Source organism: Chiloscyllium plagiosum, unplaced genomic scaffold, assembly GCF_037043375.1.
Source record: "Chiloscyllium plagiosum isolate Xiang-an unplaced genomic scaffold, Cpla_swu_hap1 HiC_scaffold_4, whole genome shotgun sequence".
NCBI classification, from domain to species: Eukaryota; Metazoa; Chordata; class Chondrichthyes; order Orectolobiformes; family Hemiscylliidae; genus Chiloscyllium; species Chiloscyllium plagiosum.
Genome location: NW_028270142.1, coordinates 108,689,103 through 108,713,604, shown reverse-complemented (window position 1 = coordinate 108,713,604; position 24,502 = coordinate 108,689,103). Strand labels below are relative to the sequence as shown.

Genomic DNA, 24,502 nt, shown 5'->3' with positions numbered 1-24,502 from the left:
GTGTGAAACAGACCATTTGGGACCTCTGTCCAAACCTCACTTCATAAAGTGAAACAGGACAAAATGCACCTCTTAAAGCCACAGTATTGTCACAATATTACAGACACAGAGATCCATTCAAAAGTCTGATAACAATGGGGAAGAAGCTCTTCTTCAGGGACAAAAAAAAAAATCAGTAAAGTTTCGTCAATTAAGATTTTCTGTGTTCAAATCCATGCTGACTGTTCATTTTCATATTTTTCTTTAAGATGTAGTTTTATTCTTTCAAGTGCTCATAACCGATAGGGTTAATACTGAGCACTGCCACTCACTATGATGTCATATAAACTGTTCTACAAGTTCATGATCCTGGAGAAGACAAACTCAATGTCTCGGTCCTCCTCATTCTTGCCAACAGTATCCATCAAAGCAACCTAATCTATAACCAGTTGCTGACATGCAATCAATGAATTTAGACCATGAAATGGGTTTCCTCTCCAACAGGTTGAAGCAGGACTTGTACATCTCCACACTGAGGATGATGGTGGCAGCACATGGGGAGATATTAACTCAATCTAGTAGCAGGTACAATACAAGGGGTCCATTATTTTTCCCCAAAACCAATGTGAAACTGTCTGACCTGATTATTCTCTGGAGTAAATCCCTATATTTAAATGGTGATGAGACATTACCTTGTAGTCATGTGACAATGGACCTTCTGCCACCCATCAAAAAATGCAGGCAATCGACATTACAATGCTGTTGTCAGGGTCCAAAAATTAAAGTGCTATAAGTGAAACACAGAAATGAGCTGATACAAGAGCAAAAGAATAGTGTAGTTTGCATCAGAGGAAACATTGGAAGCCACAGGAGTCTGTACTTTCAGTGTGTTTGTAGTGTATTGGAGTTCCACTGTATGCATCATCAATTTTCTGCCAACTCCCAATTCTTTAAAAGTACAGATCCACCCCATCAGACCAGGAACCTGATCCTCCAAGCTGGATTGGTTTACTCAATAAATCCTTAATTTTTGAATACACCTAATTTCCCAAGAATACGAAAAGCTAAAACTAATTTTGTCATGTCCCTATTCATAAATCTATCCTGTATTGGTTCTATTCCTGTACTGAAATCAAAAAATGCTGAAATCACAGCGGGTCATGGAGAGAAAGCAAGCTAATGTTTTGAGTCTAGATGACTCTTCAGAGGTATTCCCATCACACTTCTACCTCCAAAAATGTTTTACTTTTTTATTCTCCTTAAAGTTTTATTTTTATTGTTCCTGTTGGCTTTCTGAATATTATTTGACTTTTTTTGAACGGTTGTCAGGAGGTACCTTGTGAGAGCAATAATTACTGGCCCAAGTGGTCTATGCCAAATGGTGGCATGATGACCCATGATCTGGTCAACGTTCATCTTTGGTTGTTTAGATTCAGAGATGCTTGCAGATGATCACTGTTCTCAAAAGGCCAGTCATTCATTCTGCAGTTGTCAACAGCATCACCATTACTGTGTTTTACGATTGCTGACCAAACTCAATTGGTCATAGTAACAAGGTAGCCACAAAACCAGGTGGAGACTGGGCACTCCCCAATGAGCAGTTTATCTTCTCAGTGCCTTGACATTTACTTATGATGTTCAATTTTAAAACTTGAACGGAAAGCTCACTGTCGAGTTGGAGGGGTGAAGTTGCAAGAAACCTCTCAAATATCATTTAACATGGGGCATTTGAATGACTATCATCCTTGCCCATGAATTAAATACCTGTAGTACTCTGGTGGTAATGGACGAAATACAGGATGCCCAATAGCTCACAGTTAGTTCAACAGTATCTTTCCTACGAGAAGATCCACCAGAGGACAACAACAATATCACTGAAACAGCATGACTTCCAAATGATATCCCATAAGCAGGTTCAAATCGGGGGGGGGGGGGGGGGAAAGGAGAGATAAAAGGGAGACATAAAAAGAGAAGGAAAATTGAAAACGAAAGAAAAGGAGAGAGAAAAAAGGAGGGGCAAAAAACTGACGAGTGATAGAGAGAAAAAAAATTGTTCTCGGCTCTTTCCAACCTTAAATTTAACCTTATGGCTTTAATCCCACAATTTGGTCAGACTTTCTGGTTGATTAAATCAGTTCAAATAACTTGGTTTTATTATAGCACCTTTCACAACTCAATTCATGTCCAAGGCACTTTGCCAATTAATTACTTGTACAATACAGTCGTTTCCCACTTGAATCCCACAAAGCTCCGTTGCAAAGAGTTTCTGGGGCATTCACTCAAGTTAAATCTTAGCTCGACAGGAGGATAATTTCTCTCCTGTTCAACAAATAACATGACAAAGTTCACTTCAACCCCGTGGCTTAAACCAGCCTCAGTCAAATACCAGGTTGAACGGTGTATTCAAGTTTCTGTAGCGGGACGTGACTGAACAACCTTCTGATTCAGAAGACAGCAGCGATGCCGAGCCTCAACCGACACACAAAGTTGACAAGTTATCAAACTGAAAATAAAACAAAATCTATCCCCAGAAGCAAGTAAGTTTCCATTTCCCTCACACTATCTAGCTCAAGTGACATCAGCTGAGCTCCACCGCATTTCCGACACTTCTAGCCCACCCTTTCAAACATTAAAACAGAAAGATAACTAAACATAAAATTCAATTGCTTCCTACGGAACAAATGACGACCCTTGGAGCAGCGAGAAGCGGAGATGTAACAAGTCAAAGCCTGTGCCAGAATGTCTTTCGGAGGTGGGACGAGGAAATTGTCACAGTTACTGGCGAAGTCCTTACACAAAAAAAAACACCTTGCCAACCACTCTTTGGACTCGTAATTGCAACAACGATTCCGAAGAAAAATTAGTACGCTCATACCCTAACAAGTAAATTAAAAGTGTGACATTTTAATTTCTATCAAATACTGTTTCGCGAATAGATAGATCCAACTACAGTATGCACTCACCTCGAGTGAATTTCCTCCTTCTCGCTTTCCTATGTAAGCAACAAAGACCACTCAACGAGCACAAAGTATCTAAATGCGTCATTCTAAAAAGCTCTTTAGTCAATTACTCCGTTAGGTTTTTGATATTTTTATTATTCCACGAATTATCAGACCAACTGCGAGACTGCAGACCCTGGGTTACCAGTGCCGGATATTCCGGCCATCCCCTCCACCACCCTCACCGGCCATTGGTCAATACAGTCGTCGCTTCATTTCTCTGTGTCTCTATTGGTTCGTTTCCCTGTCAATCGAATCCGCTCTTCTGATGTCACATCCATTGGTAGGGTGACAGTGAAAGGAAATCATGCGGAGGTTGCTGGGAATTGTAGTTTTTCTTCTTTACTGCTCTGCTCGTTGCCATTATCGGAGCTGGCCCAGTGTGGTGCTCAACGTTTTAGGGTTGGAGAGTTACAATTTATACAGATCAATAAATCCTCATAGAACATAACTAATAACATTGAAAACAAAATTGTCAACACAAGGGATATAGAAGGACTAGAAGTGTCATACAAAGAGTCTGGGAGGGAAGAAGAAATCCTCTTGAATTAAATTGTGCACAGTTCATTGTGTGAACACCAAATAAGTTCACGTGAGGATCAACGTCTGTCATTTTAGAAAAGTGGGATTTTTTTGAAAAATATATTCTTTCATAAAATGTGAGCATTGCTGGCTAAACTATCATCATTGCCTGAGGACAAGATGGTAGCTGCCTTCTCAAATAATTTCTATCTGTTGGTGTAAATCCATCCACAGTGCTATTAGGAAGAAACTGCTATTAGGAAGACCCAGTGACAGTGAAGGAACAGCAACATTCAGGTTAGGGTGGTGTGACTTAATTTTAAAGTAATGGTCTTCCCATGCAGCTCCTACCCTTGCTGGTCTGGGTGACAGAGGTTGTGGGTGTGGCAAGTGCTGTCCAATGAGCCATAGTGAGTTGCTGCACTGGATCATTGAGATGTTACACACTGCTACTGCTGTGTATCAGTCCTGAAAGCAATGAATGTTTAACATGTTTGATATTTTACCCCATTCTAATCCCACAGTCCTATTTACTTTCTAAATTGTTTTATAACAGTTTCAGATGAGAAGTCACAGACCCGAACTATTGACTTTCCATAAATGTTGCATGACCTGTTGCGCATTTCCAACATTTTAAATTTATTTTTCAGAATTCCTCGTTTGCAGTATTTTGACTTTCTGATTGATCGGACTTGGCTTAAAGTAGAAGACAAAACCCAAGTGGCTGCCACAACAGAGCACCCACAGATAGTGATGGATCGAATGAATGAAGTGATGAAAACTGACAATAAATGAGGAATCTTATTAAGGCTGGATGAAATGGTGGGAAAGCAGAGGTCAAGATAGTGGTCAGTAGCTGGAATAGGTATCACAGTTTAACTATATGGTAAGAATATTGTCAGAAGATTACTGCCAGAAGTTAACCTGAGCTAGAATACCAATGACTTTTATTGCATTTGCCAAGCAAAGTATTGCTCAATGTAAGAATTTAGTAGAAAATAATTACCAATTTTATATCTCTTGTTGCATGTGCCTAAAATTCAAAGCCTGGAAACTGTCTAATATGGAGAAAAATGGAGAAGGTCAATTAAAGGAAGCACAAAAGCAATGAAGAAGTTCTCAGATGGTGGAGCAGCAAAGTTTGATTGTGAATATCATCAAGGAAAGGCAACAAGGTTAGACAAATTTTAAGGCATGACCACTTACTGAGAGCCACAGAACACAATTCCCAAACCGTTTCTTTTAATCCGCGTTGAATACAATAACTTTTTTTTAAAAAATCAAACCTAACTGAAGACTTTCTATCCTTGGTTTTATTTCAATTACCTTTATGTCATTTGCTTTCTTCCATAACAGTGAAAAATAAGGTCAGACGTCACACTACACCAGGTTATAGTCAAAGCAGTTAATTTGAAATCACCTTTGTCACCAAACGAAGGAGCAGTGCTCTAAAAAATTGTGATTTCAAATAAACCTGTTGGACAACATCCTGGCGTTGTGTGACTTCTCATCTTGTCCACCCCAGTGCAAAATCAGCACCTCCACATCAATGAAAATTAACAAATATTTATTTCAGAAATCTGCCATTATAGTTTTTAAAAATATTTAACTGCTTTTTCCTCATTAACCGCTTGAGATATGTTATTATGCATCTCTGGAGCAACCTGCCATTATAATTTTCTCATTTAGCGTATTTTTCTGATCAATCTGATCAAAGATATAAATCACACACTACAAGAGCAGGTAGGACTTGAACCCAAATCTCTCAATCTCGGGGTGCGGATACTACTACTGCACCATAGGAGCTGTCCTCAGGCTGACATCTTTATTTTTTCAAATCTGCCATTATATTATCTATTTCCATATTGATTACATCTGCCTTTAATTGGCCAACTCTTAATAACCACAAAGATAAGATAGTCATTGAAACTTTACAATTCATCTTCATTTTATATGCAGGTTTATTTTCTTTTTGCACCTATTTTTCATATTGTTTTGTTTTTGATATTTCTCTCAATCCCTGGATTATCTTTTGTTTGGAATTTTATAGTTACCCAAGCATTATAATGTACTGCATTTTAACTCACCCATTCACTGCCTCTGAATTGTTACTCAGCTTGAATTGGTTAAACAGAAATTATTTTAAATTAAATACAGGGAAGACCACAGCCATAATGTGTCTTACTTTCTTTCTTCCATTATCTTTAGCAAAGTCCATTCTTCATGACAGTTTCCATTCACCACTTCTTTCAAGCTCAACCAGACGATTCCCAACCTCAACATCCTATTTGCTTTGATCTTAGCTTCTGATTTCAAACTCTCTTCATTGTTCAGCTTCCACCTTTGTAATATCACCTATCTTTGTTATACGCTGCCAATGTCCAAACACACACCACATCCCACTCACCCATCACCACTGGCCAAAATTAGCTTCTGGTCCAGCATAGTCTATATTTTCAAGTGTTCATTTTTATCTCTTCATAGCAATGGCCCTTCCTTTCTGCAACACCCACCAGCCTTTCACCTTTCAGATCGCTGCACTCCTCATATTCTAACCTCTTGCTTGTCCCAGATATTTATTTTTTAATATTTCCAGCTTTTCTCCTGAAACCTCTTTGTTTCCATGTTTGCTTTTCAGGCATTCCTTAAAATGTAACACTTTTACTGACCTATTATTTCCTGATCAGGTGTGACATCAAACTTTGTCTTGTGAAATAACTTGGAATATAAGTTATTGTTGGTGTTGGTGTTCATCATAGTTGCTTGATTATAAAAGTGAAATTTGATTATAAAAGTGGAATTTTTGCTCTTATGGGGTACACACTGAACCTGTTTGAATACTACTGTGTTAATTGGACTGTTAGATACGTTCCATTGTCTTAGTGTATGTTTACTGTTCACACCTTAGTCTGTGCTGGATTTTTTGAAATGGAATTTTCACCTGAATGCCTCCTCTGTTCCCAGACATCCCCACATCTCTCTTTATTTCAACCATCTATCTTACTAACCAATTATTAATGTTAACTTAGTTTTTGCTAGGATACAATCTCTTGCACTATGCCTTTAGCCTTACAAACTTTGTTTAAAAAAAATTCCCCTGCCATCTGTTCTAATTTTATTTCTATTAATCTTCTCAATGTTTTATTTTTATAAATGCCTCCAGGACTGGGAACAGTTGTTTGAATGTAGTTGTCCTCTCACTTTATAATTTTAAAAAACGTCTTTTTATCCATTTTTAGACTGTGGGCATTGGTGCCCATTCCTGAATACACTTGAGTATATAGTCATGAGCTTCCTGTAACTGATTGGCTTGATCAGACTACTGTTTTAATAGGATGTAGTCATTGCTGATAAGGCCAACATTTGTCCTGTGTTGCTAATTTATTTTGAACTGAGTGTTTTGCTGGGCCATTTCAGAGAACATTTAAGAATCAACTATGTTTTAGTCTGAAGTCATATTTCGGCTCGACTAGGTAAAGGTGGCAAATTTTCTTTCCAAAAACAGGGATTCCCAAAGAGAGTTGTGAGCTAAAATTTTGGGTTGTGAGATCTGAGACAGTGATGGCTGCCCCAGAATTCAGACCAAATCACAATGGCCATGCTCAGATTCTAACAGGCTCTCACTCTCAGAATTCTCAATGAAGGGTTGTGACAATTTTCAAGCCTTGTAACAGGGTCACAGTGGGAAGCATTGTCCTAAAAGATGTCAAGAAACCAAAAAGATTTTTGCAAAAATGTATTTGTCATGGTTGCCATTACTGACAATAGCTTTAAATTCAGATTAAATAATTCAAATGTATTAATTTAAATTCCATTAGGCTGATAAGAATCAATGTTTCTTGTAGATTTGGAGTAAAATGGAGGCTGGACCCATTACGGCAGATTTCCACTTCCAAAGGGCATTAATGAATGAGGAATGTTTTTACAGCTACTCTGGTAGTTTCATGACTATTATTTGTGAGATTAGCATTTCATCTCACGTTTGTTGAAAAGTTGGTGGAAGTTGAACTCATATCTCTGAAACTTTGAAACAATGTGTGCTATGATTTCCATTCCTTCAACATAATTCCAAAAGTATATATATATGAAACAACAACTGTACACAGCACTCCAGTTGTGGTCAAAACATAATTAGCTGTGCAATCAACAATTTGAACAAGGCACTGACATTTCAATACAGTGTTGACAGAATGCGGGGTTTACAGAAAAGTCAGATTGAAACCCTAGTCACCCTCTCAGGTGATGTAACAAAAATCCCATGCCATGAATCAAGGAAGAGCAGGAAGCTCTCCCAGTTTCCTGACAAATATTTTTACTGTTCTCAAGTGCCAGCACTAAGACAGTTGGTGCCGCTATTTGTTTAATTGTTGACCATGGACATTGTGTGGATACATGGAAATGAAGAAGGAAGTTATTGATATCACATTATACATAAATTCATGATATGTCAGTGCATTTCACAACCAATAAATAACTTAAAATGTTTTCACTGGTGTAATGCAGGAAAAATGGCAGTCAACATGACAGCAAGCTCCCACAAACAGATAATTTCTGGATAATCTGTTTTAGTGATGACGATTTACGATAAATATTGTCTGGGACTTCAGATGAACTCCACTGCCCTACTTTGAAACAACACGAGGGAATATGTTATGTCCAAGTCAGAGAGCAGATGGGACTTCAGTTTAGTGACTCATTTAAAAGGTAGTGCAGGACTGCTTTTGTTCTGCATTGGTGTGGGAGCCTAGATTTTTGTGTTTTTTATGGATGGAAATATATAGACAGGGTAAACAAAATTCTGAAGATCAAAATTCCAGATCACCAGGATGGGTTAAGTTGTCTGTCACAGTTGTTTTGATTTTAACATTGGTGATATGATATTGCCTATAAATCAATAAGCAATATCGATCATTCTTCAGTTCAATAAATTATGAAGTTGACCTAAGCTTTTTCTTGACTGAAAACAAAAAAATGCTGGAGATCACAGCAGGTCAGGCAGCATCCACGGAGAGAGAGCAAGCTAATGTTTTATGTCTAAATAACTCTTCATCAGAGCTGAAGTGAAGTGTGGAGGGGACAGCATTTATGCAATAATTGGAGAGGAAGGTGGTGTTGGAGTGCTGGGGGACAAAGGATGTTGATAGTGCGGAATGTGAGAATGGCAAAACAACGGTATGATCAACTGCCAGACTGGAAAGAAGAGACAGTCCCATTGCAATGAGGGGAGGGGAGAGAGGACATGGTAATAGAGAATGTAAAAAGCAAAGCTAAAAGAAAGGGAACGAATGGTGTTAAATTGAATATTGAGTCCAGAAGATTGTAAAGTGCCGAGTTTAAATGAAAGATGCTGCTCCTTCAGTTTTCACTGTGATTTGTTTGAGCATTGCAGTATGCCGAGGACAGAAATGTGGACATGTGAGCAGTACGCTGTGTTAAAATGACTGGCTACAGAAACCTTGGGGTCATGCCTACACTCGGAGCACAAGTGTTCTCCAAAGCGGTCACCCAGTCTGTGTTTGCTTTCTCCAATGTAGAGTAGGCCACATTGGGTGCAGTGAAAACAATACAGACGATTGGAAGAGGTACAGGTGATATACTGCTTCACCTGCTAAGATTATTTCGGCCTTTGAATGGTGAGCAGGGAGGAGGTGAAGGTGCAGCTGTTATACTTTCTGTGATTACATGGGAAAATGCCGCAGGAAGTTGAGGAGGGAGGTGGGGGGTGTTGATGGTTGAAGAATGGAGTAGGGTGTTCTGGAGGGAATGATCCCAGCGAAAAGCATAAGATGGTTTTGGTGGGAGGTTCAGCTGGACGTGTCTGAAATGATGGAGAATGATCCTTTGAATGCGAGGCTGGTGGGATGAAAATTCAGAACAAGGGGGACCTGATCACCCTGTTGTGAGTGATGGGAAGGGGCAGCGGTGGAACTCGGGTGATAGGTTGGATGCAATTGAGGTGAAAATGTGTTGCTGGAAAAGCGCAGCAGGTCAGACAGCATCCAGGGAACAGGAGAGTCGACGTTTCGGGCATAAGCCCTTCTTCAGGAATGAGGAAGGTTTGTCCAGCAGGCTAAGATAAAAGGTAGGGAGGAGGGACTTGGGGGAGGGGTGTCGGAAATGTGATAGGTGGAAAGAGGTCAAGGTGAGGGTGATAGGTCAGACTGGGGTTTGAGGGCCCTGTTAACCACAGTGGGCAGGAAACCAAAGCAATGGAAGAAGGAATCCATGTCTGCAGTGTTGTTTTGTAAGGTGGAATCATCTGAAGAGCTTTTCTCTTCTATTGGAATTGTTTCTCAGGGATCCTGTCTCATTGGTACCCACATGAGGCACCATAATTACATTCTTCCTCCAAGTTCCTCTTCAGGCCAAAGAGATGTCCTGGTCAACACAGCCTTCTGCTCATCCTCTGTTCCTGCTACTCTGTTTTTGACACATTATTTCTGTCACTCTGTTTCTCATTCTCTACTTTCTCAACTTGTTTCTCATACTGTGTTTCTGCCACTCTCTTTCTGCTACTCTGTTTCTCATATTTTGTTTCTGACTTTCTGTTTCTGCCACTCTGTTTCTTATACTCTGTTTAAGCCACTCTGTTTCTCATCCTCTGTTTCTCATATTCTGTTTTTGCCACTCTATTTCTCATCCCATTTGTCATCCTCTGTTTCAGCCACTCTATTTCAGCCACGATGTTTCTGCCACGATGTTTCTGACAGTATATTTCTCAATCTCTGTTTCTGAATCTGTTTCTCACCCTTTGTTTCTGCCATTCTGTTTCTGTCACTGTTTCTCAACCTCTGTTTCTAACATTCGTATCTGCCACTAATTCTGTCACACTGTTTCTGCTACTCTGTTTCTCATCCTCTATTACTCATCCTTTGTTATTATTTTTAGCTACATAGATCCCTGAAAGTTGTCACCCAGGTTGATAGTGCTGTTAAGAAGGCATACGGTGTGTTGGGTTTCATTCATAGAGGGATTGAGTTCCAGAGCCGCAATATCATGCTGCAACTGTACAAAACGCAAGTACGGCCACACTTGGAATATTGTGTACAGTTCTGGTCGCCATATTTCGGGAAGGATGTGGAAGTATTGGAAAAGGTGCAGAGGAAATTTACCAGGATGTTGCCTGGTCTGGAGGGAAGGTCTTATGAAGAAAGGCTGAGAGACTTGGGTCTGTTCTCATTGGAAAGCAGAAAGCTAAGAGGGGATTTAATAGAGACATACAAGATGATCAGAGGATTAGATAGGGTGGACAGAACGATGACGTCAGCTTGAACAAGGGGGCATAACTACAAATTTAGGGGTGATAGATTTAAGAGAGATTTCAGAGGCAGGTTCTTTACTCAGAGTGGTAATGACCTACCTGCCAATGTAGTCAACTCAGCCACATTAGGGAGATTTAAACAATCTTTGGATAAGCACATGGATGATGATGGGATAGTGTTGGGAAACGAGCTGAGAATAGTTCACAGGCCAGTGCAACATCAAGGGCTGAAGGGCATGTTCTGCACTGTATTGTTCTATGTTCTTTGTAGAACAATCAGTATTCTGTGACTATACTGTTCTGTATTGCAAATTCTTTACTTTTACTCCTCTCATTTGAATGGCCCCTTAGACATGGTGCTGTGGGTAGTTTGCTTTTCTGTCCCGCAGGTCTTGCTGTCACACAGAAGGCTGGAAGAACCTTGAATCCTTGCCAACTTTTGGATCCTATTACCTGCCTCAATCAGGGTCAAAACCTCCTTTCCTTGACTGTCAACTAAATCTGGATTTAACTACCTTAAGGTACGTGAGTTTCTCTTAAAACAAATTGTCCAGGTAACTTTCTCTCTCTCTTATGAACCTTAGACTCCAGTTTATGGACATGCATTTCTCTAATACCTGATCAAATGGATCATGAACACTGTGTACTCATCAGTGAAAATCTTCACACCTATCTTATCCTAGAGGAAGGTCATTGATGAAGCAGTTGAAGAAGTTGTGGCAATGTTGAGGCACTCCTTCATCCATGCTTTGGGTTGAGATGATTCACTTCTGACAACCTCTAACATCTTCCTTTGTGTTATGTATGACTCTAATCAATGGAAAGTTTTTCCTCCTAATTCCCATTGATTTTGCTTGTGCTGCTTGTTGCTACATTCAGTCAAAAGTTGCTGACATTTCAAGGGTAAATTTCACTTCACTTGAATTAAATATTTTCTCCTCATCCTAATCCTAAACAGACAATATCTTTTTCTGAAGCTGTAACCCTAAAGTGTGTTATAATCCAGAATAGAAGAGAATAACAATTTATCAGCATTTGTATCTATGAAAATTCAGTAAGATGTATATAAGTCACCACAATTCAGCGGTATGTAGTTACAAAGGCATCTGGATGGGTATATAAATAGGAAGGGTTTGGAGGGATATTTGCCAGGTGCTGGCAAGTGGGACTAGATTAGGTTGGGATATCTGATTGGCACAGATGAGTTGAACCAAAACATCTGTTTCTGTGCTATACATCTCTATGACTATATGACTCTAAATAATTAAGACAAAGTTAGGATGAAGTTTATCTTTTGTTCTCTCCATGGCAATCTGGTTTCATGGAGTGGTTATGGGGTGCTATCACCAAAGCTGCCCCAGAGGTTGCCAAAGCAAGGATTTTCAGACAGACCCACCATGCTACCACCACCGAAGCCAATACCAAAGCTACTGCATCTCCGCCATTGCAAGGATGAACCCACCAATTTCCTGAAGCTGTTGCTCAAGCCATCGTCACTTCAAGTGGTGCAAAGTTTTAGCTGCACAAGGCAGTGCTGCTTTGGCAGCCGTGAGATTGTTGCATTATTGAGTCCTCAGTTTTTGAGTTCAGGAAAAACTGCAAATGGCAGTTCTCAGATTGGTTGAGTAGAAAATTATTCCAGACTAGTGGGAACAATTGAATCATGCAGAACCAGTAAGCAGGAAACATCTTTCTCCCTTCACTCCATCTAAGATAAAAGTCAGAAAAACCAAAATGCTTAAAAGTAAGGTTTTTTAAAGACAAAAATAGACTTTGGTCCACTTGACCAGTTGCTGAGTAGACAACTGCAGTTCTGAAGTGGACTCATACTGGACATGAAACATGAGAGTCATAGAGATGTACAGCATGGAAACAGATCCTTCAGTCCAACTCATCCATGCCGACAAGATATCCGAAATAAATCTAGTCCCATTTGCCAGCATTTGACCACTATCCCTTGAAAACCTTCCTATTCATGCTCCCAACCTAGCCTTTTAAATGTTATAATTGTATCAGCGTCCACCATTTCCTCTTAGGTCCCTTTTAAATCTTTCCCCTCTGACCTTAAACTTAGGCCCTCTAGTTTTGGACTCCCCCACCTAAGAGAAAAGACCTTATTTATTTAACCTATCCATGCCCCTCACGATTTTAAAAACCTCCATATGGTCACCCCTCAACCTCCGACACTCCAGGTAAAATAGCCTCAGCCTATTCAGCCTCTCCCTATTGTTTAAACCCTATTTACTGCATCCGCTGCACCCGATGTGGCCTCCTCTATATGGGGGAGACAGGCCGCCTACTTGCGGAACGTTTCAGAGAACAGCTCTGGGACACCCAGACCAACCAACCCAACCACCCTGTGGCTCAACACTTCAACTCCCCCTCCCACTCCACCAAGGACATGCAGGTCCTTGGACTCCTCCATTGCCAGATCATAGCAACACGATGGTTGGAGGAAGAGTGCTTCATCTTCCGCCTAGGAACCCTCCAACCACAAGGGATGAACTCAGATTTCTCCAGTTTCCTCATTTCCCCTCCCCCCACCTTGTCTGAGTCAAATCCCTCGAACTCAGCACCGCCTTCCTAACCTGCAATCTTCTTCCTGACCTCTCCGCCCCCACCCCCATTCCGGCCTATCACCCTCACCTTGACCTCCTTCCATCTATTGCATTTCCAACACCCCTCCCCCAGTCCCTCCTCCCTACCTTTTATCTTAGCCTGCTTGGCACACTTTCCTCATTCCTGAAGAATGGCTCATGCCCGAAACGTCGATTCTCCTGCTCCTTGGATGCTGCCTGACCTACTGCACTTTTCCAGCAATACATTTTCAGCTCTGATCTCCAGCATCTGCAGTCCTCACTTTCTCCTCCTAAATCCTCCAACCCTAGCAATATCCTTACAAATCTTGTCTGAACTCTTTCACGTTTCACAACATACTTCCTACAACAGGAGACCAGAATTGCACACAATATTCTAAAAGTGGCTGAACCAACGTTTTGTACAGCCGCAACATGATCTCCCAACTCCTGTACTCAACGCATTGACCAGTAAAGGCAAGCATACCAAACATCTTTTTCACTAACCCATCTATCTGCAACTCCACTTTTAAGGAACTATGAATCTCCAAGGTTCAGCATAACTCCCCAGGACCTTATCATTAAGTGTAGAAGTCTTGCCCTCATTTGCCTTTCCAAAATGCAGCACCTCCCATTTATTTAGATTAAACTCCATCTGCCACTCCTTGGCTCATTGGCCCATCTGATCAAGATCCCACTATACTATGAGGTAACTGACTTCGTTGTCCAATGCACCACCAATTTTGATGTCATCTGCAAACTTACTAGCCATACCTCCGATGCTTACTTCCAAGTCATTTATATAAATGATGAAAAGTAGTGGACCCAGCACCAATCCTTGTGACACTCCACTGGTCACAGACCTCCAGTCTGAAAAGCAACCCTCCATCACCACCCTCTGTCTTCTACCTTTGACCTAGTTCTGTCTCCAAATGGATAGTCCTCCCAGTATTCCATATGATCTAACCTTGTTAACCAGTCTCCCATGAGGAACTTTGTTGAACTCCTTACTGAAGTCCAGATAGATTATGTCCATTGCTCTGCCCTCAATAATCCTCTTCTTGACTTATTCAAAAAATTCACTCAAGTTAGTGAGACACAATATCCCATGCATTAAGCCATGTTGATTATCCCTAATCGTGCCCTTCCAAATACAAGTAAAACTTGTCCCTCAGGATTCCCTTCAACACTGGCTTACTGGTCGATAGTTCCCAAGGTATTTTCTTACCACCTTTCCTAAACAGTCGCACCACCTCAGCCAACATCCGGTCTTCCGGCACTTCACCTGTGGTTATCCATGATACAAATAACTCAGCAAGGGGCTCAGCAATCACTTCTCTAGCTTCCCACAGAGTTCTACGGTTCACCTGATTAGGTCCTCGGGATTTATCTACTTTTATGCGTCTTAAGCCATCCAGTACCTCCTTCTCTGTAACATCAACATTTTTCAAGATTTCGCTATTTAATTCCTCACATTCTATGTCTTCCATATCCTTCTCCACAGTAAACATAAATGCAAATACTCATTTAGTATCTCCCCCATCTCCTGTGATTCCACACATAGGCAGCCTCACTAGTTACCCTGTTATCCTTAATGTATTTGTAAATTATCTTTGGATTCTCCTTAACCCTATTTGTCAAAGCTATCTAATGTCCCCTTTTCCTCCTCCTGATTTTCCCTTTCAGTATACTTTTAGTCAAATAGTCAGGGCAGACATTGACAAAGCAGAGAACAAGATAGGACTGATAAATTAAACAGCCTTTACTTCAATGCAAGAGGCCTAACAGGGAAGGCAGATGAACTCAGGGCATAGTTTGGAATTGGGACTGGGATATCATAGCAACTATAGAAATGTGTCTTGGAGATAGACAGAACTGGCAGCTTAATGTTCTGGGATACAAATGCTACAGGAATGACAGAAAGGGAAGCAAGAGAGGAGGGGAAGTGGCATTTTTGATAAGGGATAGCATTACTGATGTACTTGGGGAGGGTATTCCTGGGAATACATCCAGAGACGTTATTGAGTGGAACTGAGAAATAAGAAAGGGATGATCATCTTATTGGGATTGTATTATCAGTGGGAAATTGAGAAACAAATTTGGAAGGAGATTTCAGTTATCTGTAACAATAATAGGGTGTTATGGTAGGGGATTTTAACTTTCCAAATATAGACTGAGACTGCCATAGTGTTATGGGTTTAGATGGAGAGAAATTTGTTAAGTGTGTACAAGAAAATTATGTGATTAAATATGTGGATGTACCTACTAGAGGTGGAAAACTTGACCTATTCTTGGAAAATAAGGCAGGGCAGGTGACTGAGGTGCCAGTAGGGGACTACTTTGGGACCAGTTACCATACTTCTATTAGTTTTAAAATAGTGATGGAAAAGGATAGACTGGATCTAAAAGTTGAAGTTCTAAATTTGAGGAAGGCTAATTTTGACGGTATTAGGCAAGAAATTTAAAAAGCTGATTGGGGGCAGATGTTCGCATGTAAAGGGACAGCTGAAAATGGGAAGCCTTCAGAAATGAGATAATATGAGTCCAGAGACAGTATATTCCTGTTATGGTGAAAGGAAAGGCTGGTAACTGTAGGGAATGCTGGATGTCTAGAAAATTTGAGGTTTTGGTTTTGGTTGAGAAAAACAAGGAAGCATATGGAGAGATCGAGAGAACCGTTAGAACAGTATAAAAGCAGTAACAGTATACTTTAGAGGGAAATCAGGAGGGCAAAAGTGGTCAAATTGGCAAATAGGGTTAAGGAGAATCCAAAGGGTTCAACAAGGTAGCCAATGTGTGGAGCTGCAGGAGATGGGGGAGATACTAAATGAATATTTTGCATCAGTGTTTCCTGTGGAGAAGGAAATGGAAGATATAGAATGCGGGGAAATAGATGGTGACATCTTCAAAAAAGGTTCATATAACAGAGGAGGAGATGATGGATGTCTTGAAACGCATAAAAGTGGATAAATCCTGATCGGGTGTACCCTCGAACTCTGTGGGAAGCTAGGGAAGTGATTGCTGGACCTCTTGCTGAGATATTTGTATCATTGATAATCACAGGTGAGGTGCCGGAAGACTGGAGGTTGGCTAATGTGGTGCCACTATTTCAGAAAGGTGGTAAGGACAAGCCAGGGAAGTACAGACCGAAAGGCCTGACAGGTGGGCAAGCTGTTGGAGGGAATCCTGAGGGACAGGATGTATATGTATTTGGAAAGGCGAGGACTGATTAGGGTTACTCATCATGGCTTTATGAGTGCAGGAGGTGCAACACTTGCGCCCACACCTCCCCCCTCACTTCTCTCCAAGGCCCCAAGGGAAACTTCCATATCCGCCACAGATTCACCTGCACCTCCACCCACATCATCTACTGCATCCGCTGCAGCCGGTGTGGCCTCCTCTATATTGGGGAGACAGGCCGCCCACTTGCGGAGCGATTCAGAGAGCACCTCTGGGCCACCCGGACGAACCAACCTAACCAACCTGTGGCACAGCATTTCAACTCCCCCTCCCACTCCACCGAGGATATGCAGGTCATTGGACTCATCCACCGCCAAACCACAATAACCCGACGGTCGGAGGAGGAGCGTCTTATCTTCCGACTGGGAACCCTCCAACCGCAGGGGATGAACTTGGACTTCACCAGTTTCTTCATCCCCCCTCCCCCCACCTTGTCTCAGCCGGATCCCTCCAGCCCGGCACCGCCTTCCTGACCTGCAGTCTTCTTCTTGACCTCTCCGCCTCCATCCTACTCCGACCTATCACCCTCACCTTGACCTCTTTCCACCTATCACATTTCCAACTCCCCTCCTCCAAGTCCCTCCTCCCTACCTTTTATCTTCTCCTGCTGAACACTCTCTGCTCATTCCTGAAGAAGGGCCTGTGCCCGAAACGTCGAATCTCCTGTTCCCTGGATGCTGCCTGACCTGCTGTGCTGTTCCAGCAATAAAGTTTCAACTTTGATCTCCAGCATCTGCAGACCTCACTTTCTCCTCGAAGATTTCAACCTACTGCGAATCCTCTTACAAGGATGCCTTCCTTGAAGAAGCTCTCTGCCTCTCTCTACAAAGATTTCAGTGAGTCCCTCTCTCACTGCACTCCCCAGGTCATCTCCTCTGCACAGAAGCTCTTCAGCCACATTCTGAAGCAGACTCGTTACCACAGCCATATCTCCTTCCTCAGCACCTGCCTACGGAACCGACTGATCCCCCATGGACTCCAGATCACCTTCCGAACAACACAATTTGGACCCAACCAGGACCACCAGTACCTGCAACAAATCCGCAGCCTCCAGCAACGGACCTCCCTCCGGATCCTCCACTCCACGCTTGCAGCCATGCGCCGGTACCTACATTCCCTGCAACTCGACCTACCCCAGCTCAGGACAACTCTCTCACAGACCTGTAAAGGACCTCTACTGTTCTTCATTTACAGAAGAATCCATAGACTGAACAAACAGTTCTTTCTAGCCATTTCGGAAATTAAAGGCAGTAAGTACCAAAAACTTTCATGCACTTACCCCCAAACTCCGGATTCCTCAACCGTTCCAGAAACTTCCATCGGCCTCCGAAACCAGTCCGGCGCCATTACACACGCGGCCGCTACAGCACCCGCGGCAATAGCCGCAGACGCCGCCGACGATGACGTCACTTCCGCCCCCACCGACCTCGCAACCTTCATGATCGCGGCCCAAACAACCGCCTCCGGGATCGCCGCACAGACAACCTGCTCTGCGATCGTCATGAAGACAATCACCAACAGATTGGCGACCTCCGCGGCTATGGGGAAGAACTCTGTCTCCGTGGTCGCCGCAGCTACTTCCGCCCCCAGTGACGTCAGCAATCTACGTTTGGACCACATCGCCGCATGTGTCTCCGCCCCCCCGCCGCGTCCCGTCACCACGCCTAACCCCGCCCCCCCGCCGCGTTCCATCACCACGCCTAATCCCGCCCCCCCGCCGCGTTCCGCCACCACGCCTAACTCCGCCCCCCGGCCGAGTTCCGTCACCGCGCCTAACCCCGCCCCCACGCCGCGTTCCGCCACCGCGCCTAACTCCGCCCCCCGGCCGAGTTCCGTCACCGCGCCTAACCCCGCCCCCACGCCACGTTCCGTCACCGGGCCTAACTCCGCCCCCCGGCCGAGTTCCGTCACCGCGCCTAACCCCGCCCCCACGCCGCGTTCCGTCACCGCGCCTAACTCCGCCCCCCCGGCCGAGTTCCGTCACCGCGCCTAACCCCGCCCCCCCGCCGGTCTCCATCACCATGTCCAACTCCGCCCCCAAGCCGACCTCTGTCCCCGCCCCCAGGCCTAACCCCGCCCCCACATCCAGCTCCAGCCCCACACCAGGTCCTAGCTCCCAGCCCTGCCGTGTGTTCACCATCCCTCCAGACTTGCCCCTCTCTGAGGATGAAAGATCAGTCCTCAGCAGAGGTCTCACCTTCGTTCCCACACATTCTCGGGTCAATGAATTCAATACACGGAGTGACACCGAACAATTCTTCCGCCGCCTTCGCCTCCGTGCCTTCTTCTTCAATCAAGACTCTCGCCCACCCTCTGACGACCCCTTCTCCCACCTCCAACACACCCCGTCCACCTGGACACCCCGTGCTGGCCTCCTACCTGCCCTCGACCTCTTCATAGCAAACTGCCGCCGCGATATTAACCGCTACCTGAACTCCCCCACCCCTCCCACCCACTCCAACCTCTCACCCTCGGAACGCGCAGTCCTCCACTCCCTCCGTTCCAACCCCAACCTCACCATCAAACCAGCTGACAAGGGAGGCGCAGTAGTAGTTTGGCGCACTGACCTTTACACCGCTGAGGCCAAACGCCAGCTCGCAGATACCTCCTCCTACCGTCCCCTTGACCATGACCCCACCCCCCACTACCAAACCATCATCTCCCAGACCGTCCATAACCTCATCACCTCAGGGGACCTCCCATCCACCGCCTCCAACCTCATAGTCCCACAACCCCGCACCGCCCGTTTCTACCTCCTGCCCAAAATCCACAAACCTGACTGCCCCGGACGACCCATCGTCTCAGCCTGCTCCTGCCCAACCGAACTCATCTCGGCATACCTCGACACGGTCCTGTCCCCATTAGTCCAAGAACTCCCCACCTACGTTCGTGACACCACCCACGCCCTCCACCTCCTCCAGGATTTCCGCTTCCCCGGTCCCCAATGCCTTATCTTCACCATGGACATCCAGTCCCTGTACACCTCCATCCCCCATCACGAAGGACTCAAAGCCCTCCGCTTCTTCCTTTCCCGCCGTACCACCCAGTACCCTTCCACCGACACCCTCCTTCGACTGACCGAACTGGTCCTCACCCTGAACAACTTTTCTTTCCAATCCTCCCACTTTCTCCAAACAAAAGGAGTAGCCATGGGCACCCGCATGGGCCCCAGCTATGCCTGCCTCTTCGTAGGGTATGTGGAACAATCCATCTTCCGCAAATACACTGGCCCCACCCCCCATCTTTTTCTTCGCTACATTGATGACTGTATCGGCGCTACCTCGTGCTCCCACGAGGAGGTTGAACAGTTCATCCACTACACTAACACCTTCCACCCCGACCTCAAATTCACCTGGACAGTCTCGGACTCCTCCCTCCCCTTCCTAGACCTTTCTGTTTCTATCTCGGGCGACCGAATCAACACGGACATCTACTACAAACCAACCGACTCCCACAGCTACCTGGACTACACCTCCTCCCATCCTGCCCCCTGTAAAAACGCCATCCCATTCTCCCAATTCCTTCGTCTCCGCTGCATCTGCTCCCAGGAGGACCAGTTCAAAATACGTACAACACAGATGGCCTCCTTCTTCAATTTCCCCCCGACGTGGTCGACGGTGCCCTCCACCGCATCTCCTCCACTTCCCGCTCCTCCGCCCTTGAGCCCCGCCCCTCCAACCGCCACCAGGACAGAACCCCACTGGTCCTCACCTACCACCCCACCAATCTCCATGTACAGCGCATCATCCGCCGTCACTTCCGCCACCTCCAAACAGACCCCAGCACCAAGGATATATTTCCCTCCCCTCCCCTATCAGCTTTCCGTAGAGACCACTCCCTCCGCGACTCCCTTGTCAGATCCACACCCCCCACCGACCCAACCTCCACTCCCGGCACCTTCCCTTGCAACCGCAGGAGGTGCAACACTTGAGCCCACACCTCCCCCCTCACTTCTCTCCAAGGCCCCAAGGGAAACTTCCATATCCGCCACAGATTCACCTGCACCTCCACCCACATCATCTACTGCATCCGCTGCAGCCGGTGTGGCCTCCTCTATATTGGGGAGACAGGCCGCCTACTTGCGGAGCGATTCAGAGAGCACCTCTGGGCCACCCGGATGAACCAACCCAACCAACCTGTGGCACAGCATTTAACTCCCCCTCCCACTCCACCGAGGATATGCAGGTCATTGGACTCATCCACCGCCAAACCACAACAACCCGACGGTCGGAGGAGGAGCGTCTTATCTTCCGACTGGGAACCCTCCAACCGCAGGGGATGAACTTGGACTTCACCAGTTTCTTCATCCCCCCTCCCCCCACCTTGTCTCAGCCGGATCCCTCCAGCCCGGCACCGCCTTCCTGACCTGCAGTCTTCTTCTTGACCTCTCCGCCTCCATCCTACTCTGACCTATCACCCTCACCTTGACCTCTTTCCACCTATCACATTTCCAACTCCCCTCCTCCAAGTCCCTCCTCCCTACCTTTTATCTTCTCCTGCTGAACACTCTCTGCTCATTCCTGAAGAAGGGCCTGTGCCCGAAACGTCGAATCTCCTGTTCCCTGGATGCTGCCTGACCTGCTGTGCTGTTCCAGCAATAAAGTTTCAACTTTGATCTCCAGCATCTGCAGACCTCACTTTCTCCTTTATGAGTGGGAAGTCATGTCTCACAAACTTATTGAGTTTTTTGAAGAAGTAACAAAGAAGATTGATGAGGGTAGAGCACTGGACATGATCGAGATGGACTTCAGTAAGGTTTTCATCAAAATTCCCCATGGGAGACTGGTGAGCAAGGTTAGATAGAGTCATAGAGATGTACAGCATGGAAACAGACCCTTCGGTCCAACCCATCCATGCCGACCAGATATCCCAACCCAATCTAGTCCCACCTGCCAGCATCCGGCCCATATCCCTCCAAACTTTCTTATTCATATACCCATCCAAGTGCCTCTTAAATGTTGCAATCGTACCAGCCTCCACCACTTCCTCTGGCAACTCATTCCATACACCTACCACCCTCTATGAAAACGTTGCCTCGTAGGTCTTTTTTATATCTTTCCCCTCTCACCCTATTTTCCTATTTGCCTATTTACCCTATCCATGCTCCTCATAATTTTGTAAACCTCTATAAGGTCACCCCTCAGCCTCTGACGGTCCAGGGAAAACAGCCCCAGCCTGTTCAGCCTCTCCCTATAGCTCAAATCCTCCAACCCTGGCAACATCACTGTAAATCTTTTCTAAACCCTTTCAAGTTTCACAACATCTTTCTGATAGGAAGGAGACCAGAATTGCATGCTGTATTCCAACAGTGGCCTCACCAATGTCATGTACAGCCGCAACGTAACCTCCCAACTCCTGTGCTCAATACTCTGATCGATAAAGGAAAGCATACCAAACGCCTTCTTCGCTATCCTATCTACCTGCGACTCCACTTTCAAGGAGCTATGAACCTGTACTCCAAGGTCTCTTTGTTCAGCAACACTCCCTAGGACCTTACCATTAAGTGTATAAGTCCTGCTAAGATTTGCTTTCCCAAAATGCAGTACCTCGTATTTATCTGAATTAAACTCCATCTGCCACTTCTCAGCCCATTGGCCCATCTGATCAAGATCCCGTTTTAATTGGAGTTCACCCTCTTCGCTGTCCACGACACCTCCAATTTTGGTGTCATCTGCAAACTTACTTACTGTACCTCTTATGCTCGCATCCAAATCATTTATGTAAATGACAAAAAGTAGAGGACCCAGCACTGATCCTTGTGGCACTCCACTGGTCACAGGCTTCCAGTCTGAAAAACAACCCTCCACTGGCTCAAAGGTAGAAGACAGAGGGTGGTGGTGGAGGGTTGCTTTTCAGACTGGAGGCCTGTGACCAGTAGAGTGCCACATGGATTGGTGCTGGGTCCACTACTTTTCGTCATTTATATAAATGATTTGGAAGTGAACATAGGAGGTATAGTTGGTAAGTTTGCAGATGACGCCAAAATTGAAGGTGTAGTGGACAACGAAGGTTACCTCAGATTAATCAAATATTGATTACTGCCTTGAGTCCTTGAGTCTGCTGCTTTCTTCCTTTTCAGAAGTAACTCTTTTGTTCCTTGTTACATTTAGCCTTAGTTGTCTATTTGAAGACCACCTGTCTTGAAATTAACTCCTTAAATTCTTTGCACTTTAATCATGTGTCCATGTGGCATAAGACAACCATTTACAAGCAGAAGTTAAAACAGTTTTGTTCAGGTAGCTTTGGTTTCTTCTTCCCCCAGACATGTGTAATTATTTTAAATTTCTGTATAAGTTTGTTCTTGACCCTTAATAGTTATTCAGACAGTTATTGCTGCTTCTTTCAACCTATGAACAGTTTATAAAGTTGTGAAGTTTACACTGTAACACTGCACATGGACTGCAGTAGTTCAAGAAGGCAGCTCTCAAGGGCAACTAGTGAGAAATTATAAATGCTGGCCAGCCAGCAATGCTGATGTCCCATAAGTGAATTAAAAGAAGTATAATTCTAACTCAAGATGGTGAGTCACTTGGCATAGAATTTGCGGGCAGTGGTGTTGCGAGGTACCTGCTGCCCTTGTTCTTCTCGATGGTCATGGTTGTGGGTTTGGAAGCAGGAGAATTGATGAAGATCTTACGCTCGAAACATCGACTCTTCTCTCCTTGGATGCTGCCTGACTCGCCATGCTATTCTAGCACCACACTTTTTGACTCTGATCTCCAGCATTTGCAGTCCTCACAATCTCCTTGTTTGGAAGATTTTGTCTGAGGAACCTTGGTGAATTTCTGCAGGGTATATTGTGGATGGTACACACTGCAGTGGGTGAGCATCCTTGACAGAATGAATATGGATGCGGTACCTTTCAAGTATGCTATTTTGTCTTGGATGATGTCAAACATCTTAAGTATTTTTGGAGTTGTCCTCATCCATGCAGGTGGGGAGTATTCCATTACACTCTTGACATGTGTTTTGTGATGGTGGTCAGGCTTTAGGGAGTCAAGAGATGGGTTATTCAGAGCAGAAATCCTAGCTTCTAACTTGTTTTAGTTGCCATTGCATCAATGTGATTAGTCCAGTTCAGTTCCTGGTCAATGTTGATAATGAAGGATACATTGACGATAAGAACATATAAGCAAAAGATAACCATTTAGCTACTCAAGCCTACCCGGCCTTTCAATAAGATCATGGCTGATCTGCCCCAGGCCTCAACTTCACATTTGTGCCAACTTGTCATTGGCATCAATTCCCCAATATTTAAAAAATCTACTTCCCTTCACTTAAATACTTTCAGTGATTGAGCCTCCACAACTCTCCGGGCTAGAGAATTCTAAACATTCATGTCATCGGAGAACAAATTCCTTTGCATCTCTTATTCTTGAAAAAGAGGTCCTTAGATCAAGATTGCCGCATAAAGTCTGTCAAGGCCGCTCAGAATTTGGCACATTGCAATAAGATCATTCCCGCCATTCCTCTAAACTCTAGCGAATCAAGTCCTAACCTGTTTACCTGATTTTGGTAAGTCACCAAGTATCACCAAAAGCAGCAGGTATTTTCAGTCTTTGTCCTTCTTTACTCTTTCTTTATTCTTTCTCAGTCCTGAATTGCTAGTCAGCTTCTTAAATGCTCTCCCTTTCTCCTCCCTCTCTCCCTCAAGTGAAGGTTTTGCTTAAACATGTCCTTTTCAATTTCAAGATACTTTAACCCTAATTGAATTTTTGCTAACTCAAGTGACTCACCATACTGTGGACTTCGTCCCTCCTGTATTTCCTCCAATCCCAGAAACTGTGCCAATTTTTCAATTCCCTCTGCATTAGCTTTGGCAGGCAACTCCACCTCTAATGTTATTGCCAATCTTATCATTTTCCTCACTGACCCATTCTTTGAATCTGCCAGGGCCACTCAGTTGCTGACCTTATCACTGCCTT

The 24,502-nt window shown here is 44.3% G+C and overlaps 1 long non-coding RNA gene across 1 annotated transcript in view; it reads right to left on the bottom strand.

Moving 5' to 3' along the window:
• Window positions 1-3,135, bottom strand: part of LOC148150462 (uncharacterized) — a 32,649-nt gene extending 29,514 nt beyond the window's left edge. Inside the window, exon 1 of the long non-coding RNA XR_015757022.1 lies at window positions 2,943-3,135. This is a non-coding gene — a long non-coding RNA (uncharacterized LOC148150462). The remainder of the gene's footprint in view (window positions 1-2,942) is intronic.
• Window positions 3,136-24,502: the final 21,367 nt, after the last annotated feature.